The sequence below is a fragment of the Abramis brama genome (assembly GCF_963993115.1).
Source record: "Abramis brama genome assembly, chromosome: 1".
In the NCBI taxonomy this organism is placed as follows: domain Eukaryota; kingdom Metazoa; phylum Chordata; class Actinopteri; order Cypriniformes; family Leuciscidae; genus Abramis; species Abramis brama.
The window spans coordinates 56,453,979-56,478,385 of NC_139963.1; the positions used below are offsets into that span (position 1 = coordinate 56,453,979).

Genomic DNA, 24,407 nt, shown 5'->3' on the forward strand with positions numbered 1-24,407 from the left:
GCCGTCTACCAGGACATTTCCAGAGCACTTCATGCTTCCTTCATTTTCCAGCAGGATTTGCACCTGCCCACACTGCCAAAATAACCAAAACATGGTTCAATGACCATGGGATTACTGTGTAATTACTGTGTGATTTCATGTAATATTCTAATTTTCTGAGATTTTGATTTTGTGGTTTTCACAAGCTGTAAGCCATAATCATCAAAATTATAACAAATAAAGGCTTGAGATATCTCACTTTGCATGTAATGAGTCTATATAATATACAAGTTTCACTTTTTTAACGGTATATATATATATATATATATATATATATATATATATATATATATAATATATCCTTTGATGTCTTTATAATGCCCACGCTCCAGTCTAGTAGGTGGCAGTAATGCACCTTTGAGATTGAGTTGCCAACCGCCATTAAAACCTGAAAGAAGAAGAGTTTCAGCGTCGCATCGGGAAGGGGGTTGTTGAGGCAATCTTGGGAGCACGCCGCATCTCGACTCGCGCAGTTGTTAGCCGCATATTTGCCGCCGACTGGACTGGAGTTGTTTGTAGGAAGTGACGGAGTAAGCAGTGGGGGATGGATGAATCTGAGCGTGGGTATGAAGAGGAAGGTAGGCCAAAACGCAAGAAAAATTAATTTAGTAAACAAGATGATGAGGATATGGATATCTCTGAAAGGAAGATGGTATAAGGTATTTATATCCTTTATAAAGGAGGGAGGTTATTTTGCTGATTGGAGTCCTATCCAGTTAACGAAATGTGTACATAAGGAGATAGGGGAAGTATTGAATGTTAAAAAATTGAGAAATGGATCACTGTTGGTAGAATGTACTGATGAGGAACAACAGAAGAAAGCAGTTAAAATAAGAAAGATGAATGGCCAAGCAGTGAGAGGGGTAATAGCCAGTGACAAGGAACTGATTAGAGGAGTTATTACTGGGATCCCAGTTAAAGATTCAATTGATGAGTTGTTGGGAAACATAAAAAATGTGAAAGTAAAAGAAGCGAAACGGTTGAAAATGAAAAAGGATGGTGTGTTGAGCGATAGCCTGTCAATATTGCTAACGTTTGATGAAAAACAACTCCCAGATAAGGTGTGTATTGGGTTTATGAGCTATAATGTGTATCCCACCTCCATTGAGATGTTTCAATTGCCAAAGGTATGGGCATGTGGCTGCTGTATGCAAAGGGGAGATTAGGTGTAGTAAGTGTGGAGGAGAACATAAGTACGGTGAATGCGAAGAAGGGGCAACTAAAAAATGTTGCAATTGTGGTGGGGACCATAGTGCAGCGTATGGAGGATGTGAGGTGTATAAACACATGAGAGAAGTTCAGAGGATGAAAGCAGAGCAAGGAATGTCCTATGCAGAGGCAGTAAAGCAATTCCCTAAACTAGTTCCAGAGGCAAAGAAGGTTAATAGCAAAATGGAAAGAGAGTGTATAGCATGTAAAAAAAATTCAAGAAGACACACTGATAGTAAAGAAATTGGACTTTGTGCTTTTCATGGCAGATGTTGTTAATGGAGCTGCTCAAATAAGTAGTAGAACAGATCAGGATCATAGTTAAATCAGCCAAAAAGTTCTTGAACGTGCAAAGGTTGGAATGGGGGTTTGTTCAATCAATCAATCAATCAATTTATTTATATATAGCACACTTAAAAACAACCATGGTTGACCAAGGTGCTTCACAGGTTAAAACAACAACAAATTACTGCTCATACATTTATACAACAATAAAACATGTGTAATATACAGTATACGAGGTATAGTGAAAATTAAAATAAAATTAAAATTAAAATTACCAGGAAATTAACAGCCCTAACTCGAAAGAAAAGCCAAAGAAAAATAATGAGTTTTTAACAATGATTTAAAGCATTCCAGAGTTTGGCAGGTTCTGATATGGACTGGCAAGTTGTTCCACAATTGAGGGGCAGCTACACTGAATGCTCGATCACCTCTGGTTTTTAGCCTGCTTCTCGGTACATCCAAGAGGAGGAGATTAGCGGATCTTAGCGCTCTAGCCGGGATATGAGCGTGCAGAAGCTCTGTTAAATATAATGGAGCCAGGCCATTTAAGCATTTAAAAGTCAGTAGTAAAATTTTAAAATCGATCCTAAAATGAACAGGGAGCCAGTGGAGGTGACGCAACACAGGTGTGATATGGTCCCTCTTCCTCTTTCCTGTCAAGAGACGTGCAGCCGCATTCTGGACTAACTGCAGACGCTGAATCGATGACTTATCTAAGCCTACGTACAACGAGTTACAGTAGTCAAGGCGAGAGGTTATAAGGGCATTTATCACCCTTTCCAGATCTTTAGGATGGAGATATGCCTTTACCTTGGCTATAGTTCTCAACTGGAAAAAACATGATCTTACAGTGGCGGATATTTGTTTATCAAGCTTGAATGCACTATCTAACACAACACCAAGACTCCTCACAGTTGAACGACTGTTCGAAGCCAAGGGGCCAAGATAATTTAAATCAAGAGGTTTAGGGTTTCCAAATACTATAATCTCTGTCTTGTCTCCATTTAAATTTAAGAAGTTTAAATTCATCCATGTTTTAATGTCTTTCATACAATCAAACAGGGGCTGCAGATTTTTTACATTCAGGGGCAAATAAATTTGAATGTCGTCTGCATAACAGTGAAAGGAGACCTCGTACCTTTCAAAAATGGAGGCCAGGGGCAGCATATACAAAGAAAATAAAATGGGGCCTAAGACGGAACCTTGAGGGACACCGCAGGTAAATGGAGCCGTTTCAGATAAAAAATCACCGAGTTGGACAGAGAAGCTCCTGTCAGTTAGATAAGATTGAAACCACCTTAGTGCACTACCTTTGATTCCCACACAACTCTCCAAACGTGCCAGGAGAATTGAGTGGTCCACAGTGTCAAAGGCTGCAGTAAGGTCTAAAAGCACTAAGACAGCAGAGGCTCCTGAATCGACAGTTAAAATCAAATCATTAAAAACTCTCAACAATGCAGTTTCAGTACTATGACGGGATCTAAAGCCGGACTGGAACTTTTCATAAATATTATTACTAATTAAAAAAGTTTGCAGCTGCATAGAAACTACTTTCTCCACGACTTTAGATAGGAAGCACAGTTTTGAAATGGGCCTGAAGTTAGAAAGAATAGCGGGATTAAGATTTTCCTTTTTTAGCAGCGGTTGCACAAAAGCATGTTTAAAGGCGGACGGAACCTGACCAGAGACGAGACAAGTATTTATCAATAATAAAATACACGGTCCAACAGTATCAAAGACTTCTCTAATCAAACAAGAAGGGATGCTATCTGAGGGACAGTTTGTAGGCCGCAGTTTATGGACCACCTCAGATAGGGATAGGATTGATATGGGCTCAAACTGATCTAGTACCGCGAGGCATACAGGAGGAGCAGAGGGATCAGGATCACAGGATGTGGTTACAGAAGATCGAAGAACAGAAATCTTCTCAACAAAAAATTCTAAAAAAGAATTACAAAGGTCCAGTGTAGGTGTAACAGGAAAAGATTTGCGAGGATTTGTAATATTGTTAACCATATTGAACAGAACTTGTGGCTTGTGACGGGTTATTTGCAACCAGTTTAGAAAAATAATCAGATTTTGCCAGTTTTACAGCCCTTTGATAATCAGATAGATATTGCTGTAAAATTTCATAAGACACTCTGAGTTTATCTTTCTTCCACCTTCGCTCAGCTTGCCGACATGCACGTCTGATCACTCGGGTAGTGTCATTTAACCAAGGCTCTGAAAGCGGTTTAGTGCGTTTCGTCTTCAAAGGAGCTACAGAGTCTAAGATATTTGTGCAAGTTGAATTAAAAAGAGTTATGAGTCCATCAGCACCATTAACATCACCTCCATCCAATTTATAAAGCACAGAGTCTTTAAAAACAGCAGAGAACTGTGCCGGGGTTTGACTGTTAAATACACGGCGGCACTGTGAAATAGGAGACTTAATTACAGAACATGGAACTGTAATCGTAAACAAGACCGGAAAGTGGTCCGAAATACATGCACTACATATTTCATTTATATGAACACACAAACCATGAGACAGCACAAGATCTAATGTATGACCCTTTTCATGTGTCGGGCCGGACACTGACTGAGTGAGATTAAAAGCATTTAGAAGATTTAAGAAGTCTTTAACCATGGGTTTGTTTTCACAACACACATGTAAATTAAAATCACCACAAATTATAAAATGATCATAATTCAACCTTAGACCTGCTATAAAATCCGCAAAGTCTTGCATAAAAGTTTTGTTGAATTTTGGTGGGCGATACACAACTGCACACAGTATCGGAGAAGTGGCGTTTAGTTCAAATAACTGCAGCTCAAAGCTTGAGTAATTAACAGATACAGACAGCCGACACTGCAAGGTGGATTTAAACACAGTGGCAAGTCCTCCACCTTTACCAGTAGTCCGAGGAGTGTTAAAAAATGTACAGTTTGGAGGGAGAAGTTCAGAGAAGGATGCAGACTCACCAACATGAAGCCAAGTCTCAGTCAGCAGCATAAAATCCAATTTATGAGATGTAAAAAAGTCATTTAGTATAAAAGTTTTGTTGGCCATTGATCTGACATTAATCAATGCCATACAAAGAGTTAAATCCAAACTGTTTGTTGTAGATTGTCTTAATGATTCAGAAGCTAATGATGTTGAGTCATCATCTCAAGGTCAGTCATGCTAAGGATAATCTTAATGGTATTGAATATAATCCAATGGAATGCAAGGAGTTTGATTTCTAATGGGCAAGAGTTCAAAAAGTATGTAGAAGATCTTGAGGTGAAACCAAATGTCATATGTATACAAGAATCATGGCTGATCCCAAGGCTAGACTTTGGGATAAAGGGGTATATGTCAGTAAGAAGGGACAGAGACACTGGTAAAGGAGGTGGGGTAGTTACATTTATTCAGAGGGGTCTTCAGTTCAGAGAAGCAAGGAAAGGAGATGATTTGGAGTATATTATAGTTGAAGTATGGTCGAATACTGGTAAAATCTTGATTATTAATTTGTATAATCCATGTAGACAGTTGGAAAGGAGACAGCTTGAAGGAATATGGAATAGATCTGACTGGAAAGGTAATATGGTGCGGGGATTTTAATGCACATAGTACACTGTGGGGTGATAGGGATGATAGTAATGGGATTGTCGTAGAAGAGTTTATTGAGGAGGAGGGTTTAGTTTGTCTTAATGATGGATCTACCACTAGGCTAGACGTTTCTAGAGGAACAGAGTCAGCAATTGATTTGACAATAGTTTCTAGGAATGTAGCTGATAAGTGTGGGTGGGAAGTACTTAAGGAGACGACAATTGGGAGTGACCATTACCCCATTAGAGTTCAGGTAGGGGTGGAATTGGAAAAAGACGGGGAAAGGAGAGGCGGGAGATGGATACTAGAAAAAGCTGATTGGGAGAAGTTTAGAGAAATTAGTGATGAGTGGTTGTCAACTATTGAAGGAAGTATGAGTGCTGAAGAGCTATGTGGGGCAATTAGCTCAAGTATAGTGGATGCAGCAGGGGCAACTATTCCAAAGGCAGAGTCCAGGCCTTTAAATAGGATAGTACCTTGGTGGTCAAAAGAGTGTCAGGAGGCAGTTAAAGTAAGGAATATAACTTTTAGGAAATTGAAGAAGTCACATAATTTTCAATGCTTGATTGAGTATAAGAGAACTCAAGCTTTGGTGAGAAGAATTGTTAAGAAGGCAAAAAAGGAATACTGGTGGAGACTGGAGATTTTGTAACGCTGTGGGTCGTACTACTCCTATTGAAAGGATTTGGGGTATGATCAAAAAAATGAAAGGAATAGATAGAAGTTATGGGTACCCCATGCTTATAGATGGAGAGGATATTGTGGTGATGAGTAAAGATAAAGCAGAAGTGATTGCTAAAACATTAGCTAGTGTGCATAGTTCAGATAACCTCAGTTTGGAGGAAAAGGAAGGAAGGGAAGAGACATTGTTAAGATATTCAAATGTGGATGGGATTGTGAATGAGGAAGGAGGTAGAATTAATGAATTTTTTACTGGACTAGAACTAAATATTGCCCTGAGAAAATTAAGAAAATCTGTGCCAGGGAGAGACTCAATATGTTATGATATGTTGGATAATTTGAGTGGTATAGGGAAAGATAAGCTATTGCTGTTATTTAACAAGATATGGATGGAGGGAAGGATTCCTAAGGAGTGGAAAGAGTCTATAATTGTACCAATTAGGAAACCTGGTAAAGATCCTCATAATCCAAGTAGTTATAGGCCTATAGCTTTAACTTCGCAGGTGGGTAAGACTGTGGAGAAAATGGTAAATGATAGGTTAAATTACTGGGTTGAGTCAAAGGGGTTATTGCAGAGCTACCAGAGTGGTTTTAGAAGAGGTAGAGGTACAATGGATCCAGTAGTATGCTTGGAAGATGTTATAAGAAGAGCTCAAGTAAATAGAGAAGCAGTGGTGGTAGTATTCTTCGATATTGAAAAAGCGTACGACATGTTGTGGACGAATGGATTGTTGATCAGGTTGCAGCAGATGGGGATTGGTGGTAGAATGCTCCAGTGGATAAAAGCTTTTTTGTCTGAAAGAAGTCTAAGGGTTCAAATAAACGGGGAATTAAGTAATGAATATATAGTTGAGAATGGTACTCCGCAGGGGAGTATTGTTAGCCCTATATTGTTTGATATAATGATAGATCAGATCTTTAAAAAAGTGCAGGGGCCTGATGGAGTAGCTTTGTTTGCTGATGTTGGAGCCATGTGGAAGAAAGGGAGGAATGTGGAATTCATAGTAAAGAAAATTCAGAGTGCAGTAAATGAAGTCCAGAAATGGGCAGTTCAATGGGGATTTAGGATATCAGTAGAGAAAACAAAAGTTATGTTCTTTTCTAGTGGGAGTATAATACCTGAATTTAAGATTAGCTTGTCAGGAAAAGAGCTGGAAAGAGTAGAGGTTTTTAACCCCTTAAACTCTTTGGGTTTTTTTGGAATTCCGCATGAAATTGGACATACCCAGATCTGATGGCTCCCCTCATCAAATTTGACCAATGCCATCAATATTCAAATTCATAATCACACTTACTTTTGATCGGTATTTCGGTTGCGGGTGGAGGAATTTAAACATTTAAATGATGCGATATGTAAAATGAATTAAAAAATGATGGTTTTGTGTGAAAAGTAGAGGGTCTAAGCTTTGTAATGATATCACATATGACTGTTAATGTTTCATCAGGACCTTTAAATATTAAAGGACGATCGTAATAACGATCTTAATAACGCAATTCCAACCCGGTACCGGGTTTACGGGCTTAACAGGTTAAGTACTTGGGTGTATGGTTTGACAAGAAGTTGACATGGGCCTTCCATATCCAGAAGATGGTTGATAAATGTAAGAAAATTCTAAATGTGATGAGGTGCTTGTGTGGGGTTGAGTGGGGTGCGTCTGGCGCAGCTTTGAGAACAATTTACACTGGTTTAATGAGGTCAGTATTCGATTATGGGAGTGTAGCATATGGATCAGCCTTCAAGTCATTATTATAAACTTGATGTAATGCAAAACCAAGCCCTGAGAATTTGCAGTGGAGCAGTCAAGTCCTCTCCTGTGGCAGCCATCCAAGTGGAGGTGGGGGAGATGCCCTTGTATTTAAGAAGAGATCAGCTGGCCCTAGTGTACTGGGCTAATCTTAAGGGTCATAGAGAGGATCATATTGCTCACACAACCCTAAGAAATTGTCAAGAGCGATTAAATAAAAGAGTAAAAAGCTTTGGGTGGGGTATCGAACAAAAAGTTGAGTGTATGGGTGTATTAAGTGCTCTTAATATCTGTACGACAGTACCATACTCTACAGTTCCCCCGTGGACTTTTGAGGGCTGCTGGAGGAAAAGCAGGTATGTGGAGTGGACAAGGGGAGAGTTAATAGATATATAACAGAAAACTACAGAAATGACAGGATTATTTACAGATGCATCCAAAAGAACAGATAAAATGGTGGGAGTGGCTCATGTGGTGCCTGAGCTGGGTCTGGCTGTAGGAAATAGGCTAAGTGATGATTTGGCAGTATATACGGCAGAGCTTGTAGCTATATGGTTTGCCCTGTTATGGGTAGAAAGTCATGGGGGGAATAGACAATCTGTCATAGCTTCTGACTCCAGTTCTGCTATTTTAAGTATCAAGAATTCCCATTCAGGGTCCAGGAAATACATTCTGCTTGAAGTTTTGCAGTTAGCGAGTAGATTGCAAAAGGCGGGTAAAATGTTTTCCTTCTTATGGGTTCCAGCACACATAGGGGTGGAGGGGAATGAGCTGGCTGATGTATGGGCCAAAAAAAAGATATCATTGATGTTGACATAAAACACAGTAAAGCAGAAGTTAAGAGTATTATTAAAACAAGAACTTTTGAAATATGGCAGCGATGTTGGGAAAATGAATCAAGTGGGAGACATCTTTTTAATTTACAGTCTAAAGTAGGCCTAAATAAGATTGCAGTGTCAGGTAGAGCTAGACATGAAGTAGTGGTGTTGTCCAGGCTGAGGATTGGGCACACCAGACTTAACAGTACATTATTTTTTAATGAAAAAGCATGCTGATGGTATCTGTGAGTATTGTCTTGGAAATAACCCAGAAACTGGAGAGCATGTAGGCCTAGTGTTTTATTGTCAGAAATATAAGCATGAGAGGGAAAGGTTTATTGAGCAAGTAGAAGCCAATGAAATTATATTTAATTATAGAAATATTTTACATAGAAGTTCTGATAAGATGTGTCAAATTTTGTTTTCTTTTTTAAAGAATACAGGGCTTTTAAAAAGAATTTAAAAGTATTGAGAAAATAAGCTGTGGGTATACTCCAGTCCAGAGGTGGCGGTAATACAACAACAAGTTGTCAACCGCCAGATAAAAATAGAAGAAGAAGAAGAAGTTTCAAGCGTCGAGTCTTCTGAGGTGAGGACAGTGTTGCCAACTTAGCGCCTTTGTCGCTATTTTTAGCGACTTTTCAGACCCCCTTAGCGACATTTTTTCAAAAAAGCGACTAGCGACAAATCTAGCTACTTTTTGGACAAACCTCAGTAACCTCTAAATGTTGCCAGCACAGTCCTACGAGCGCGAGTTTTGCTTTCTCCCTGCCGTCACACACCTCTCTCTGCGTCTACCCTGTTCAGTGAATGGCTGAGAGAGGAGCAGCAGCACGGCAGCTTACAGACGTGAATGAGCAGTGTTGTTTCACGGACTTATTACTTTGTTTTATATTTAAAGAATTTAGTTTGACCATTTTATTTTCCTTTCTTTTCTTGTGCTTATCACTTGCATACTCACTTTAACAGTGCTTTAGTTCACAACTTCACCCAGTTCCCGAACTCTCTCAATTCAGATAATTTTACACATATAAAAAATAGTCATTCAATAGCTACTCGTCTGACAAAAAAATATAGTAAATTAGAACAGCTTTATTGGATATTCGGCTATATTATATTATTATGTTATACTAAAATACAGTATGTGAGCATGATTTTAATGAGAAAAAACATTAGGCAGGCAGAACGCAAGTACGCCGCGATGACGTCATGAATATTGTAGAAGAATATCTTACGATTAATACCGTTCCAAATTATTTTACATCCAATAAGGACATATAAACAATCCCGCGGTAACTAAGGCGCCTTTCCCTTAGTCGTACTTCTAAGAGTTAGGTGAACAGTCTCTACAAATTCGTATTTTATTATAAAGATAATAGGAATTATAAATATAACAAATTTCCCCTTTGTAGTATAAATCTACCTTTTTAGGTACTCTTCAACCGTGAATTGCTACACAACAATAACCCTGTTGCTAGCTGCCTCTTTGGCTAGGCTGATAATCAATCAAACAGTGCATAAATTCTTTTTAACAGAAATGAATGCTCACCCTCTGGTGTTTTCTCCCGGAGTGGATCCTTTTGGTCCAGGGAAGAAAAGTGAAAGCGTACTCAAGAATTCCAAGTTCCAGTCAGATGATTATAATAAATGTTTAACAATATTTATTAAAAGAATCAAAATGAAAAGAAAACTTGTTACAGAATATAATAGAGTACTGAACTAACAGAGTGATGTTAGCTAGGCAATTAAGTCTTCTGGCTTCCTGCACCCAGGCACTGATGTCCTCCTGGGCTGTGGATTGCAAGGACGAGCCAAGATCCGTCCAGATTCCTTGCTTTATATATCCTTAATCGAGGTGATTACATCATATTCACTGTAAGAACAAATAAACTAAACATCACATGCACATCTGCTGATACCAGCTAGCCTGGTCTATTTTCTACACACACACATGCCTGTCCCTCTTGAAACTACAATAGCTCCCTTGTATGGGAGAACACAGACCCTTGTCATTGCTTTCTCATGTGACTTGAGAGAGACAGGGACGAACAAAAGACTTTTTCATTCAATACAATATGTCTTCACAGAGTCATGTGTTTTAGCAAACCAGACAATTCTTCAGCAGCTCTTACAGGTTTCTTATTGTGACCCTTTCTGCGTTGACGTCGAGTTTGAGGCGGGGTTGAAGTGAATGAAATGACACTTTCAGGTGGAGCTTCTTCACCTTTCTCCACATCCCCTCTTGTCATTGAATGAGCTTCCTTAACTCTTCTGTATTTGTTCAGCCTAGCTTTAGGTCTACGTTTCGGTTTACCTACAAAATCCCTTACACCAAATCTATCTATTTTGCTTACAAAATCAGTACAGTAAATGCTAGGTGTAAAGCCGTCAATTTCTAATTGGTACAGGCGGTGACTGATTCCATCATTTTTACATATCATCAGTTTTAATGAATTGGCTTGATCCTGGCTCATCCCAGCTTGAAGACACCAGGTTTTCAGACTCTGGATAACTTTCTGCCGGTGCCAGGCTTTGAGTGCTGGCTGCCACTGAAATTCGTGGTTCTTCCGCCACACTTTTAGCAGTTTGTCCAAATTCAATTGGTTGACTGCGAAGATGAGTCCTCTTTCGGCCACGTCGAGAGTTAGCGGTACCATTGTCCACTTTCCCGGGGCCTCTGGCATGAGGATGTTCTGTTGGAACATAAACACCACTATAGCTGAATTTTTGCTTGGTATTGTCGAGCTGGCTCGGCTTATCCAAGATCCAATGCCTGTAAATAACTCCTATTATTTCTTTCAAGCCTCCATTTTTCTTTTTCTTTCGGAATACCCTTGGTTCCAGGTGATATCTACTAGCTGTATAAGTATTTCTACACCCAGCCTGCACATTTAGAATTTCACTGGCTTTACAGCATTTAAATTTCATAGCCATACACCATTTTATAAAACTCCCCGACACCCAGGGACCGTGACGATTCATTCGTCTCTCTCGTTCAATTACAGTCACTTGTGCAATTTCACTCATTTTCACATTTTGTATCACAGTACAATTTGAACAGAGGTCTTGCCATTCATTCAACAAAAAACATCTTATTCTTAAACCTCCTGGAAGTGTTCCACATATAACACAGTTCATTCGTCTCTTAGTCACATTTTTGGGTCCACAAATTCCATCTGAGGTGCAATCTATGTATTTTTTCTTCTGCCCTCCAAGGGCTGAGGCATCCTATTTGTAAATTACAAAAAGGTTTGTCAGCTCAATATGGAGACAATATTCTTTACCAGCTTTTAACAGTTTTGTTACATAAAACCAGTCATTACTAACTATTAATATTGCTATACCACACATCACATAATCATCATAGTATTCTGCAATCATCATTATCATAAATGCAGCTGTTATTACAGATATTTCATAAACAGTCATTTTCGTACCTTCCATTTCTACTCTTCTGGTGGCAAGTATTAGAATATACAGAATCACCGAAAGAGTAGAAGCAAATACTATGTATTTTACGTACTGGACCTCGAGATAATACTTTATCAAGTTTCCCGAGACAAGTATTATATGGAGGATTTCCATTGCTATTAAGCCTCTTATTCCAAATATGGATTTCATCTTAGGGCTTTTCACAACTTGTCCAATTATCATGCTTACCGGGTATAGCCTTTTCTCCAAATTAAATGAGGCTAAGTTACATATTGCAATTGGAATTTGGTATACCCCTTGTAATCCCATTATAGAAAATATCCAGTAAAGGATCAAAATCACATTGTAGGTTATAATTTGAAATTTATTTACCGGTAAGGTGGTACAAGTCGTCTCATTGGAATTGTTTCCCCAATTTTGCTTTGTCATCGATTCCATCGTTCAGGTTTTTCAAAGAAAGTTCCTTAGTGAAATGGTCAGTTCAGTTGGCTGGTTGGTAAACGAGTGGAGTGTTTTTACGACTTCTTTACATTTTTATGTTTCTCTGTTTAGCCTTGGGCAACTCTCCTTCACTCTCATTCTCGGACTCCGAAAAGTCAGCTGACAGTCGTATTTTTCTATATTTGGCTCTGTTGGCTAGCTGTCTCAGTTGCCTCCAATGTATGCATATTCTTACTGATTTAATCATGATACCCATTATTATAATAATTACAATTGTTCCTCCCCCACAGTAGAGTACAATTTTTAGTATTTTCCATGCGTCTGTCATTGTGTTCCATACACTTGTGGCCACTGCCTTAATTTTTCCACCTATATCTTCAAATGCTGTTTTTACTATTTTTCCGATTAATTTAATTAGAGTTACGTCTGAAGGACTTCTGGTTTTCGTCCAGTAATCTAAACGGTGTAACCAGTGCGCGCCAAGGCTTTCCGCTTCAATGAAATCATCGATTGGATGTAATAAATCCTTCCATTCACTTATATATTTAATATAAGGAATTATAGCACAAATCTTTCTTATCTGTGTTTCGCCAATCATCTGTTTCAGAACAAGGGGGGTAATTTTCAAGTTCTCCCCTCTCCAGAGGTTCCCTTCCATGGCTTCAAAATTGCAAGACATGTGATTCCTATCGATGTTCCCCTTTGTGCTCTTGGCGGCATATGATTGCATTATAGGCGCACTAAATGTGGCATGTTGCCAATTGTCAAATAAATCTCCTTTGCACAAATATTTAGTCTCAACTCGATCGCTCCAAAATTCTATTCTCTTATTATCCATTCTCTCACCTACCATTAATACTTCTGTTCCTAAATCGAATTCCTTGACACACTTCAGTTTATATGCTATCCTATTTCCTTTTGAGGATTTTACAATATCGAAATTATCCCTTCTGCTGCAAGGTCCTCCATACCAACCTGTGGCGTTCCAATTTTTCCTAAAGTTTCCTTTCGTGGGCCTGATATATATTTTGCTCTGAGTCCCCCATGAGTATCTATCTGGATCAGATACTTTTAAATAATAGCCACTTTCCCATTGACCTATATTTTGGGATCTATAGGAGTTCAAGATTTTATGTGAGCCTAGATACTTCATATGTACTGGCCAAATCAAATTTCCTTCTTTTCTTCCAGTATGTATATCTTTTATATCTTGATGTCTTCCATGGTATCTTACGTATCCAGTCGGTCGTTTAGCAATGGTATAATGTTTCAAAGCTTCCCCTCCTTGCATCATATATAACAACAATGCACTCCTGTATTGTTGATCTATTACCTTCGTTGTTAGGTATTTTGCTATTCCAGAGGTAGTTATAAGTTTTTCTGGGATGCCTGAATTCTGAAAATATTCTAGGGTGTATGGATGTCTATGATTACCATTCAATCTCTTCTTTCCTTCTAATGTAGCTTTCACAGTCCATGTAGTTCTGTCTGCTTCACTACTTGTCCCTGCTGTGAAATTATAATTCTTCATTATCCATTTGTGCCATATGGTAATAGTATCTTTTTCATATTTTTCCATAAGAGTTTGGTTCCACGGGGCCTTAGCTGTTATAACACAATACCATACCTTTTTCTCTGGGTTAAGTTTACGAGCACATTGCTTTTTGTGATCAACTGTTGACCTGTCTTTGTTACTTGGCCAAATCATCTTAGTTACCCACGGACAGTTTAGGATCTTATTACACATTGGCGTGGCTCGAGGTTTATTATAGCAGTTTATCCACTCCGTGGTTTTTGCAGGAATTATAGGTTTGTTTTCATGGATTGAATGAATTATAGTTTTATCTCCGCATTCACTCATACGAAGCCAACGATCTATTGGTTTTGGCCCTGCACGTTGCGCTGCAGGTGTCATGGAACTTAATTTTAGTGATTCCATTTCTTTGGTTTCTTCCATATTACCTGTCACTTCAGAATCATCTACTACTTCTAAATCACTTGTCATTTCTAATTCATTTGTCACGGCTAAATCATCTGCCACTTCTAATTTCCCTTGGTTTTCTTTATCCAATATTTTTATTCTTTGTATGCGGGCTTCTCCCGTCACACAGTCCCATTCCAATGTGGAAATCGTTTTTCCATACGAATATGTCCACCATATTAAGTCAAAGTTTTTCACACTAATGTTTTTGACTGTATTAAGGTCTATTTCTTGTCCTTTTAGTAACACGTGTGTTTGGTTCAGCACTTTCAGTTTGTTCCATTTCTTTACAGTTATCCCTTTTTCAGTTGTGGGACCATAACTTGCAGCTGAATCTATGAAACTTCCTACACTAGTACAATTCCAGTATTCTGGATCTATATCCGCTATCCAGTTTCTTATTAGCTTAGCATTATTTTCAGGATCGTATTCTATTCCTGCTAAAATCAAAGGTGAACCTTTAACCATTATTGTTTGATTATAGCAGTGTAATTTATCTATCTTTTCTATTTTAGTACAAGGGTAAACAGTGTAGATGTCCTCTGTTTCTTTCGTTCCGAATCCAGCTAAAATGCATACAAGAAGGATAAAAGTCATACTTATCCATGCAAGGACTTCCTGTAAATTGTCAGTCATTTCCTGGCGTAGTCGTCTGTGTATGGATTGTAGCCTTCGCCCTGTGTCCCCTCTAGGCATTTTTAGCTGTGGGTGAGAGAACAAAGAATTGCCTGTCTGACCCTAGAACTGTTTTTTGAGCAGCCAGTCCCGAAGTCTTTGTTTAAAAGGCTTAACTTCTGTTATCCAATCTATTTTAAAACCCTGTATGGCAAAGCCAATGTTCATGTAACCTCTGGTACAACAGAGATTCACTATCAGAGTTTTAATCATGGATGCGTCGTTTTCTGCATGTTTAATTTTATAACAAGCTTGCCCAGTCATAATAATCTGACTTCTGGACCTTCTTGTTAATGTAGTTTCTCTTACACCGTCTTCCCATGTTCTGGTTTCCCAGTTATGTTGTTCAATGAGGAAGGTCATATTTTTAATTTCGGCAATAATAAATTGTTCGGCTGTGCTGCATTCATACTGACCCTGTCTTTTTACGAGTATAATTTGTTTTGGATCATTTAGGTTATGTGAGATCACTCTTTCCCACGCATCCAAACATGTGATTTGTCCCAATACTTGGCCCAATACAGAACCAATCTCTAGAGGGTCTGTATAGGAGGGGTTTCCAAGCCCTGACATTTCACAGTAGCGGTATAGCCATGCTTGTTCATCTTGTTCCATTAATTGGATCGGATTGCTAACCCATTCGGACATGATTTTACCTTGGGAAACGCATCCCATGGCTAATTCAGATTTTCGGGTTAACCAGACTTCTTTTTTACTGACCGTCTGGACCCATTTCCGCTCTTCTAGCTTTTCACATCTGTTACAAAGTTCTAACGTACAGTTTCTAAATGTACAAGAACATTTCGAGCCTAGTAAAATTATTTTTTCTTCACATATTTTACAGGTTCGACAGACACAATTGTTTTCTCCTCGTTGTGTCTTTTGAATGACCCATTGTTGTTTACTTAGTCTGCAGTTTCCACATACCGAAATTTCACCTAAAGCACAATGTCCGATTTTACCGTCCGGATTGTACCAGGTGAAGAGGTTATGCTCTCCCATGCTAGGGATTGTTTTTAAGCTTGTTTTTGTAGGCCGAGACTCATTCGGGCCTTCCCAAAGTAATTCTGCTATGTCAGTTGCTTCGCAGATACAACAGCTTGTGAATGGTATCAATTTGCTAATGGTACCATCAGGGCAGTCTTCATGCCACTTTTTGACTCTTAGTAGCTCGTATGCTTCATTTTGACATCTGACCCATCCTGTTTTTGATTCGATTATTGACTCAAATACAACTTTCTTCATTTTTATGCTTTAATTAGGTTTCTTAATGACCAAATCCCGTTATTTTCCAATTGCACAGTAGTGTTGGAAGTAATTTTGGTCACCGTGTCCACGGTTCCAGTTTTGTGCTTAAATCTCTTACCTCTGATTTTATGTAGTATAATTACTTGATCGCCTACCTTAAATGGATTGTTGTTACAACTTTCCTGCTCAGGCTGATCTTCAATTTTGAGTTCACTCGGTTTGATTCTGTAATTTAGAAAATGCGTGCATTGGTCAAGTAAAGTATCCCAGTCTCCCAGTTTTTCGTTTTTGACGAAGAATTCTTTACATCGCTTAACCGCGTTCTCCGCCAAGCCATTCGATTCCGGGCTATATTTCACGCTTTTAATTAATTGTACTCCGATTTTATCGCAATATTCTTCAACTTCCTTTCCTGTAAGATTTGGGGCATTGTCGCCACGAATTCTATTGGGCGGACCCCGAAATCTTATCCAGTCTTTAAGTGCTTGTACGACTACCGAGCTAGTAGCTTGTTTGCACGGATATATTTGTAGAAAATTTGAACAGTTATCTACAATTACTAAAAAGTAGCAATTTTTTAATTTACTTTGAGGGCGGATTGGTCCAGCCCAGTCCATTGAAACCTCTTCATTCTCCTTATCTGTTTTTATTGCTCCGTACTCATTAAACCTGCTGGTCATTACTTTCCTACATTCAGGACATTTTTTCCTGATTTTAAAGTAGGTAGACTTCAGGTTCTGTATGTTAAGTCCTGTGGCTTTACAGTATTTTGCCATATAAGTTAAACTAGGATGCATTAAGTCAATGTGCAGTTTTTCAACGATATCATTCTCACTTGTTTTAGTGATAACATTGATAGTTTTAGATGTTCGGATCGTCTTATGTCTAATAAATTTGTCTACTTCGGCATTGCCTTTGGCGGCCGATGTGGTTTGCACAGTATGACTGCTTTGGTGCAATACTACTGGTTTAACATCATCTAATAATAATGCAATTTCCTTCCACAAACTGTTTTGTTTTAATGGTTTTCCTTTAGCTGTGCTAAATCCATTCAGTTTCCAAGTGGAAATATGTTCAGTCAGTGCTTTGTATACATAGTCTGAGTCTGAGACAATAATAGGATTCACTGTGTTCGTGGCTTTCATATGCCTTAGGGCTTCTACGACTGCTCTCACTTCTGCAAGTTGTGCTGAGTCTTCACTAGACAATTGCCCCTTTTGTTTGAACACTATCCTTCCTTTCTCTTTTCTAATGAAGCCCCACCAAACCTCATCGTTTTCCTTTGAACCATCAGTAAAGTAACAGACATTTGCACCTTTAGGTATTTCGGTTATTTTGTCTTTTTTGTTAAGCTTACTATGTCCAAAAATGATCTGAGTATCTTGTAGTAATTTACTCCACTTAGCCCATGTAAACTGATGAATTTTAGGTGCTTCACTTACTAGGTTTTTCGATTCCCTCATTAGCTGAGTAATGCCTTCACCTTTAGATTCTACAATTATTTGTTGATCTAGGGCTAAGGTTTTTATAGGTATCAAGCATTTAGCGATACTAGCTAAGATATCGGTCGCAGATTTTGGTTCTTGTTTTAGCTGATTAGCAGGTTTTGGGTATGACATGAACTGGATTGGATTTTTCCTATCGTTTTCATTATACAAGACCAATTCAATTTCATCCGCGGTATTTTCAACACTAACGATCAATTTTTGATCATGTTCTCTTCTTGCTATTCTACCTGAGTTTAAAGCCAAGTCAATTAATTTCAATCTTGTATTTTCTAATTCATCACTCCAATTGAATTTATCGCCTTTCGTGGCACCATAAAGAGGTTTTGCTAATTTTGCATAGCCTGGTATCAGATCTCTGATAAAATTCATGTGTCCCATGAAACTTTGTAAATTTTTTAGACTTTTTGGGCTATTTTGTCTCAAATCTTCCAATTTTTCTTTGGTAGTTTTCGATAGTCCTCGATCCATACCTGTTGTAGCGAAGCCTAAAAAATCCACTTCCTCTTTACCTATTTCGATCTTTTTGTAGCTGGGTTTAAATCCTGCTTTAATCAATCTAGTGAGTACTTCATCTACGATTTTCAGGTGTTCATCAGCATCATCGGTGATGATCAAAAGGTCATCCACATAAACTGACACAGGTAAACCAGACATTAGCGTGACTACGATGGACTGAAATGCGTTAGCCGAGTTTACGAACCCTTGGGGGAGCCTTGTATAACAATAGGCTTTAGATCGGCAGGTAAACGCAGTTTTAGCCATACTGTTCTCAGTTAATGGAACTGTCCAGTAACCGTTTGCTAAGTCAATTTTGGTTAATATTCTGCCTTTAGGTAAACCATTGGTAACATCCCTCGCATTAATTAAATATCTTGTATCAGGTTCCGAAACCTTATTTAAAGATTTGAAATTATTAACCACGCGGTAAGAATTATCAGGTTTAATGACGGCCTGCAGTGGTGAGTTAGTGATTGGGTTTTTTATTTCTTTAATTACCCCTAATTTTTCCAATTCTTTAATAGTTTCTTCGATTTCAGGTAAAGCTTTTTTATTAATGGGGTATTGTCTTTGCGGTTTATGCACTCCTCCCTTTATTTCATATTCATATTCTTTACCTAATAGGCCTACATCATTTTTAAATTTAGCGGCTCCATGTTTATGTTTTTCCAGGATTTCTCTCAATTTGTTTTTATTAAGTATGGTTTCCTGTACCATTCTTGAAATTTCCTTTTGAAGGTCGACCATTTTCATCCATCTGACTTTAATTTCCTTATTAAATTCACCTACAATTTTAGTCGCGTCCTGCAATGTCATTAGATTCTCTGACTGATTAGGGATAATGGCTATATCTTTCCACAAATACCAGTCTGTATCAATTGGGCCTTGAGCTTTGTTAAAACTGTACACCCTCATCATGCCTTTCTGTTTTATGGCATCTACGGGTAAGTCAGTAAGGCAGGTAATTTCAGCTCCTGTATCTAAACAGAACGTTCTACCATGGTAGTCGATATAAAAGAATCCCTCATGTACTTTAACTAAGTCAGATTGGATGGTCGCTTTTCCTTTAAGGATGTCCTATTGTTGTTTCTGCTCAACTTGGTTATGTCTTACATGTTTAGGTTTAGCTTGTCTAGTAACATATGCTTTTTCTACAGGTGTTCTTTGTTTAGCTCTCTGTTCCCTGATTTTGTTTTGTTGCTCAGGAGTCATTTTGTCCCATTCATCTCTAGAAACAAATGTAGAGCTAGTTTGCTTACTGGCAGTTTTAGTGAATGTAGGTCTTTGTTCCCAATTAGGCCTTCTTTGTGCTGCTCTGCTCAGGGATCTGCCTCTCCTCTGAAAGTCAACAGATCTAAACTGATCTCTATTCTCCCTGTAGGTTTTTGGCTGTCCAAAATACCTCGTACCTTGTGGAGCATCACGAACTTGAGATTTTAGTCTTTCGGAACGTCTTAGAACTTGCTGTTTGTTATTGTCCCGGTAATTTGATTCTCGATTACCTTTTTTGTCTGCTTCCTGTTTTGATCGTCTGTCATATCTCACCGCAAAGTTCTGTAATTCTCCCCAGCCAGTTTCATAACCCCAAGATTTTAGTTTATTTAGACCTGGGAGATCTTTGTCAAACATTAACAGTTCTTCCACAGTTTCGGCCGTGGTTTTTCCCTCCAGGGCCCTATTTTTGCAGAACAAAAGTAACCCTGTGCTTTTTACTTCCTTCAGTCTTTTCTCATAAGTTTCTTTTTTAGTTTCCCCTGAAATGTTTCTCTGGTGAATTGAAACATCCTTAATTCCTATATTTACATTCAAAAGTTGATCCATCATTAGCTCTATATCTTCATCATGGATATTAAGCTTCTTTCCTAGCTGCACTATTCTCTGGCAGTTTCTCATATTATCTTTTGGATCAAACTTCATTGAATTGAACATCCCTACTTCTGTGGCTGTTATATTATGTACATTTCTCGATCTAGCAATATTGTCTGACTGTTGGTTAAAATCCTCTCTCGAGTAAACAGATCCGCTGGACTCAGATTCTTCATACTGGTTGTATTGTCCTCTATAGGATCCACTAGCCTGCGGGTAACTTTCTGCTCTTCTCTTAGCTTTCACAGAGGAAGCAGCAATTTCAGCTAGATTTATGCCTAGTCCTTCTGTTAGTTTTTGGTCTACCCTTTTCTCCTCAGAGTACAGGTTGTCATGTCTAATTATTTCAGTCTCTGTTGAAATTTCTGGCACCGGTCTCCTATACAATATGGGGTTTTTCGATTCTTTCAGAACCTCTTTTCTGAGTTCAAAAATATCACCCATAATCGGATCTCTACCACGTCGTCCTCTATTCTCCGATAGGGTTAGACGGAGTAGCAACGATAAAGCTTTTTGACAAGAGTCATTTTGTTCAGCAAGCATATCGTGTTTAGCCTTAAGGCTTGTTTCTGGCATGTCTAATATTTCATCAGAAGTTGGTCCAGTCGCGGCCAGGAAGATTCTTTGCATGTATTCAGGCTCTTGTCTGATTTTCTCTTTCAGATTATGCCCTGGTTTTGTTAGAGTTTTTCTCCCTGCAAGATCTATGTGTTCTCTGGCATAACTACTACTCTTTCTTTCACGAGATAGTGGTCTAGAATTTCTTTGATTAACTCTATTTCTCTGTGGAATGGGTTCGTCCCATTGATAAACTACTCTTTCTTCCTCATCCCACTCAGTTTCTTCACCTTCGGTGGTAGTATCTTCACCTCTGGTTTCAAACTGGGCTTTTCCGCTCATACTATTTAAAGTATGAACTAATTCATTAGCCAGCGGTATGTATTGAAGGCCAGGACTAGTTTCCTGAAAGTCTAACCTTTTCTGAGCGCTAGTACCAGGTTTTTCTACATCAGAATAGTAAATTTCTGTGTCATGAGAATCCCTGCGTTTTCTTTGAGGCATAGCCGTGCCATCATACATAACTCTTGTTTTTCCATAGTATACTTCTATACTGGAATCTGTGGTTGGTTTGTATGTTACCTCCATTCCTGGCTCAAAAAGAATTTTAATTTTGTCTCCTTTCATTCTATTGTCATCAATTCGTCCTACAATGGCCCTTACATCTGCTGCTTGAGTGCAAATGAATTCCTGTCCATTATTTATTTCATAATCTCCTATATACCAAGCTTCATCTTTTTCCCTAGCTGCTTTTTGCTTTAGGAAAGTATCACGTTTTGTTATAGTGATACGGTATATGGATTCCTGATTAGCAGTCGGCCCTCCATTTAAATCAGGTGGTAATTGAGTCATTTGAGTCATTTCTGTCTCTTACTTCTTGAAAATGCAGACTAGTTAAACTTTTTATCCTCTTTCTTCGGGATTAGTTTTAATTTTTACAGATACTCTTTGGTTCTGCCGCGCGTTTTCGCTTCTCTTTCTAATAGAGCGTCCTCTATTATTTTTGCGAATAATACTGGGTCATTTCAATTTGATTGATTAGATTGCTTCTCATTTATTTATTCCCGGTTTTACAATTTAAGACCGGCGAGCCCCCATGTAGAAGAATATCTTACGATTAATACCGTTCCAAATTATTTTACATCCAATAAGGACATATAAACAATCCCGCGGTAACTAAGGCGCCTTTCCCTTAGTCGTACTTCTAAGAGTTAGGTGAACAGTCTCTACAAATTCGTATTTTATTATAAAGATAATAGGAATTATAAATATAACAAATTTCCCCTTTGTAGTATAAATCTACCTTTTTAGGTACTCTTCAACCGTGAATTGCTACACAACAATAACCCTGTTGCTAGCTGCCTCTTTGGCTAGGCTGATAATCAATCAAACAGTGCATAAATTCTTTTTAACAGAAATGAATGCTCACCCTCTGGTGTTTTCTCCCGGAGTGGATCCTTTTGGTCCAGGGAAGAAAAGTGAAAGCGTACTCAAGAATTCCAAGTTCCAGTCAGATGATTATAATAAATGTTTAACAATATTTATTAAAAGAATCAAAATGAAAAGAAAACTTGTTACAGAATATAATAGAGTACTGAACTAACAGAGTGATGTTAGCTAGGCAATTAAGTCTTCTGGCTTCCTGCACCCAGGCACTGATGTCCTCCTGGGCTGTGGATTGCAAGGACGAGCCAAGATCCGTCCAGATTCCTTGCTTTATATATCCTTAATCGAGGTGATTACATCATATTCACTGTAAGAACAAATAAACTAAACATCACATGCACATCTGCTGATACCAGCTAGCCTGGTCTATTTTCTACACACACACATGCCTGTCCCTCTTGAAACTACAATAGCTCCCTTGTATGGGAGAACACAGACCCTTGTCATTGCTTTCTCATGTGACTTGAGAGAGACAGGGACGAACAAAAGACTTTTTCATTCAATACAATATGTCTTCACAGAGTCATGTGTTTTAGCAAACCAGACAATTCTTCAGCAGCTCTTACAGGTTTCTTATTGTGACCCTTTCTGCGTTGACGTCGAGTTTGAGGCGGGGTTGAAGTGAATGAAATGACACTTTCAGGTGGAGCTTCTTCACCTTTCTCCACAATATGCTAATTGACGTATGACGTCATCTAGCGACATTTAGCGACTTTAAGGGGAGGCGTTAGCTACTTTCCTTTGAAAATAGTTGGCAACACTGGGTGAGGAGAGCAGTTCACGGTATTTCTCATATTTACACAACCATCACACACACTTTATACAGTTTGATTGTGTGTTTGTGCGTCTTTTCTGGCGTCTTCCTTCTGAAATAAACATTTAGTGCAGCAGCAGCGAGCATGAGGAGAATATGTTGAGTTCATTCAGACCTGATCGATTTTGTGTTCGTTTGTGTGATTGTCTCAATGTTTGTGTGAGGACTGTTACTGAATGTCAAGTCAAAAGTTAAAGTTTGATATTTGTGGGGGAATTGATGCTGCTGCTGTTTTATTTCTTCTTTTTGACATTTTTGGCAGATCAAATGTGATTTACGTTGTTAAAATACGGGAACAGATACGGCTAAATACTTCACATTGAGCTTATGATTACTTTTTTAGATGCATAGTGCAATGCATCTAGTTACTAGAAAATCTAAATATATTTTAGATATTGACATTATGCTGCTGTAGTTATTTAGATGAGGTGGTTTATTAAGATGAATGCCATTCACTGATTCTTGGGAATTTGGATAAAACATGTCCCACGAAGAAAAGTGCTAATTCTGTTGGAAATTAATAACATTTTCATGAATAAAAAGAATCAAGGTTATAATCAGGGGGTCCTTTGCACATATGTAAGGTTATTTTATAGGTTTATTTTTAATTTGTATTAATTTAATGATTATATGCTGGCCCATTGCCTACAAAATCAGTTGTCCTCGGATAGGAGATAATCATTTCAACTTGATTAAAAAAACAAAACGTAATAATTAAATTGAATAATATCTTTACCACATGAAACGGTACATAGTAAATATTGTTCAAAACTCACTGTTTGCAGTTTTTAATACATATTACAATCATTTTGTGGTTGCTCAAAATGTGTCCCACATATTCGTCACCACCGTCAGATATTTATAAAAAGCAATAAAATCAGGCAACTACAAGGTCAACTTAATTCCTGGGGACCCCATTTTCAAACCTTCAACTGTTCTGCATGCTTCAAGATCACTCAAGCTCCTGTAAGTTTGCTAATTTCTCTTAGACTTGTTCATATTTTTGGACACTGCTACTGTCACAACCATAACATGTCAACACTGTCTCTTTTGTATTAAAAAAATATTAGATTAGATTATGACATAAATGTAAGAAACATTTAAGAAGAGGTCTGAAGTAGCTAGCAACAGAGGGAAACAAGATGGCTAATGTGAACAACTCATGCATATCATGTGAAAGAGTAGGTTTTTGTCATCACCGTCATATGTCACCACCGTCAGGTTTTTTTTTTTGACGTACAGTCTGACGGTGGTGACAAAAACCTCGAAATGGTCCTCAATGAAGGCTAAAATATATTTGTTGATCACAATAAATACCAATATGACCTGTAATGTTTCATTAACCTGTTTTATATTTGTATTTATATAATTCCCCCTATATTTATTCCATACAGGCCTACACCGCATGCTACTATTAAGCAATATAGTGAGAGTGAGGATGTTTGTGGATATCCATGAACATCCTCACGAACACGAGTTTCTCTGAAACGCCTTTGGAGACTGCTTATGGTAGAGAAATGAACATTAAATTCACGGGAAACAGCTCTGCTGGACATTCCTGCAGTCAGCATGCCAATTGCACGCTCCCT

General features: G+C 38.3%; 2 protein-coding genes and 1 long non-coding RNA gene across 6 annotated transcripts in view; 1 reads left to right on the top strand and 2 right to left on the bottom strand.

The window, feature by feature from the left end:
* LOC311076073 (uncharacterized protein) overlaps nt 1–24,407 on the bottom strand; it is a 208,672-nt gene that overhangs the window by 24,292 nt on the left and 159,973 nt on the right. The window lies entirely within an intron of this gene.
* Nucleotides 1–24,407, top strand: part of LOC311075682 (uncharacterized protein) — a 47,349-nt gene that overhangs the window by 6,810 nt on the left and 16,132 nt on the right. Inside the window, exon 1 of one of the 4 annotated variants that reach the window (XM_084103226.1) lies at nt 8,902–8,940. The exons of the other annotated variants lie outside the window; for them this stretch is intronic. The gene's annotated coding sequence lies outside the window, so the exon portion shown is untranslated. Of the gene's footprint in view, nt 1–8,901; nt 8,941–24,407 lie in introns of those variants that run through there. 4 annotated transcript variants of the gene reach the window in all.
* On the bottom strand, nt 9,989–22,674 carry LOC311067671. Its single transcript, XR_014603257.1, has 2 exons — nt 21,988–22,674; nt 9,989–14,907 (listed from the first exon to the last, which is right to left on the bottom strand). It is a non-coding gene; the product is annotated as an uncharacterized lncRNA (long non-coding RNA).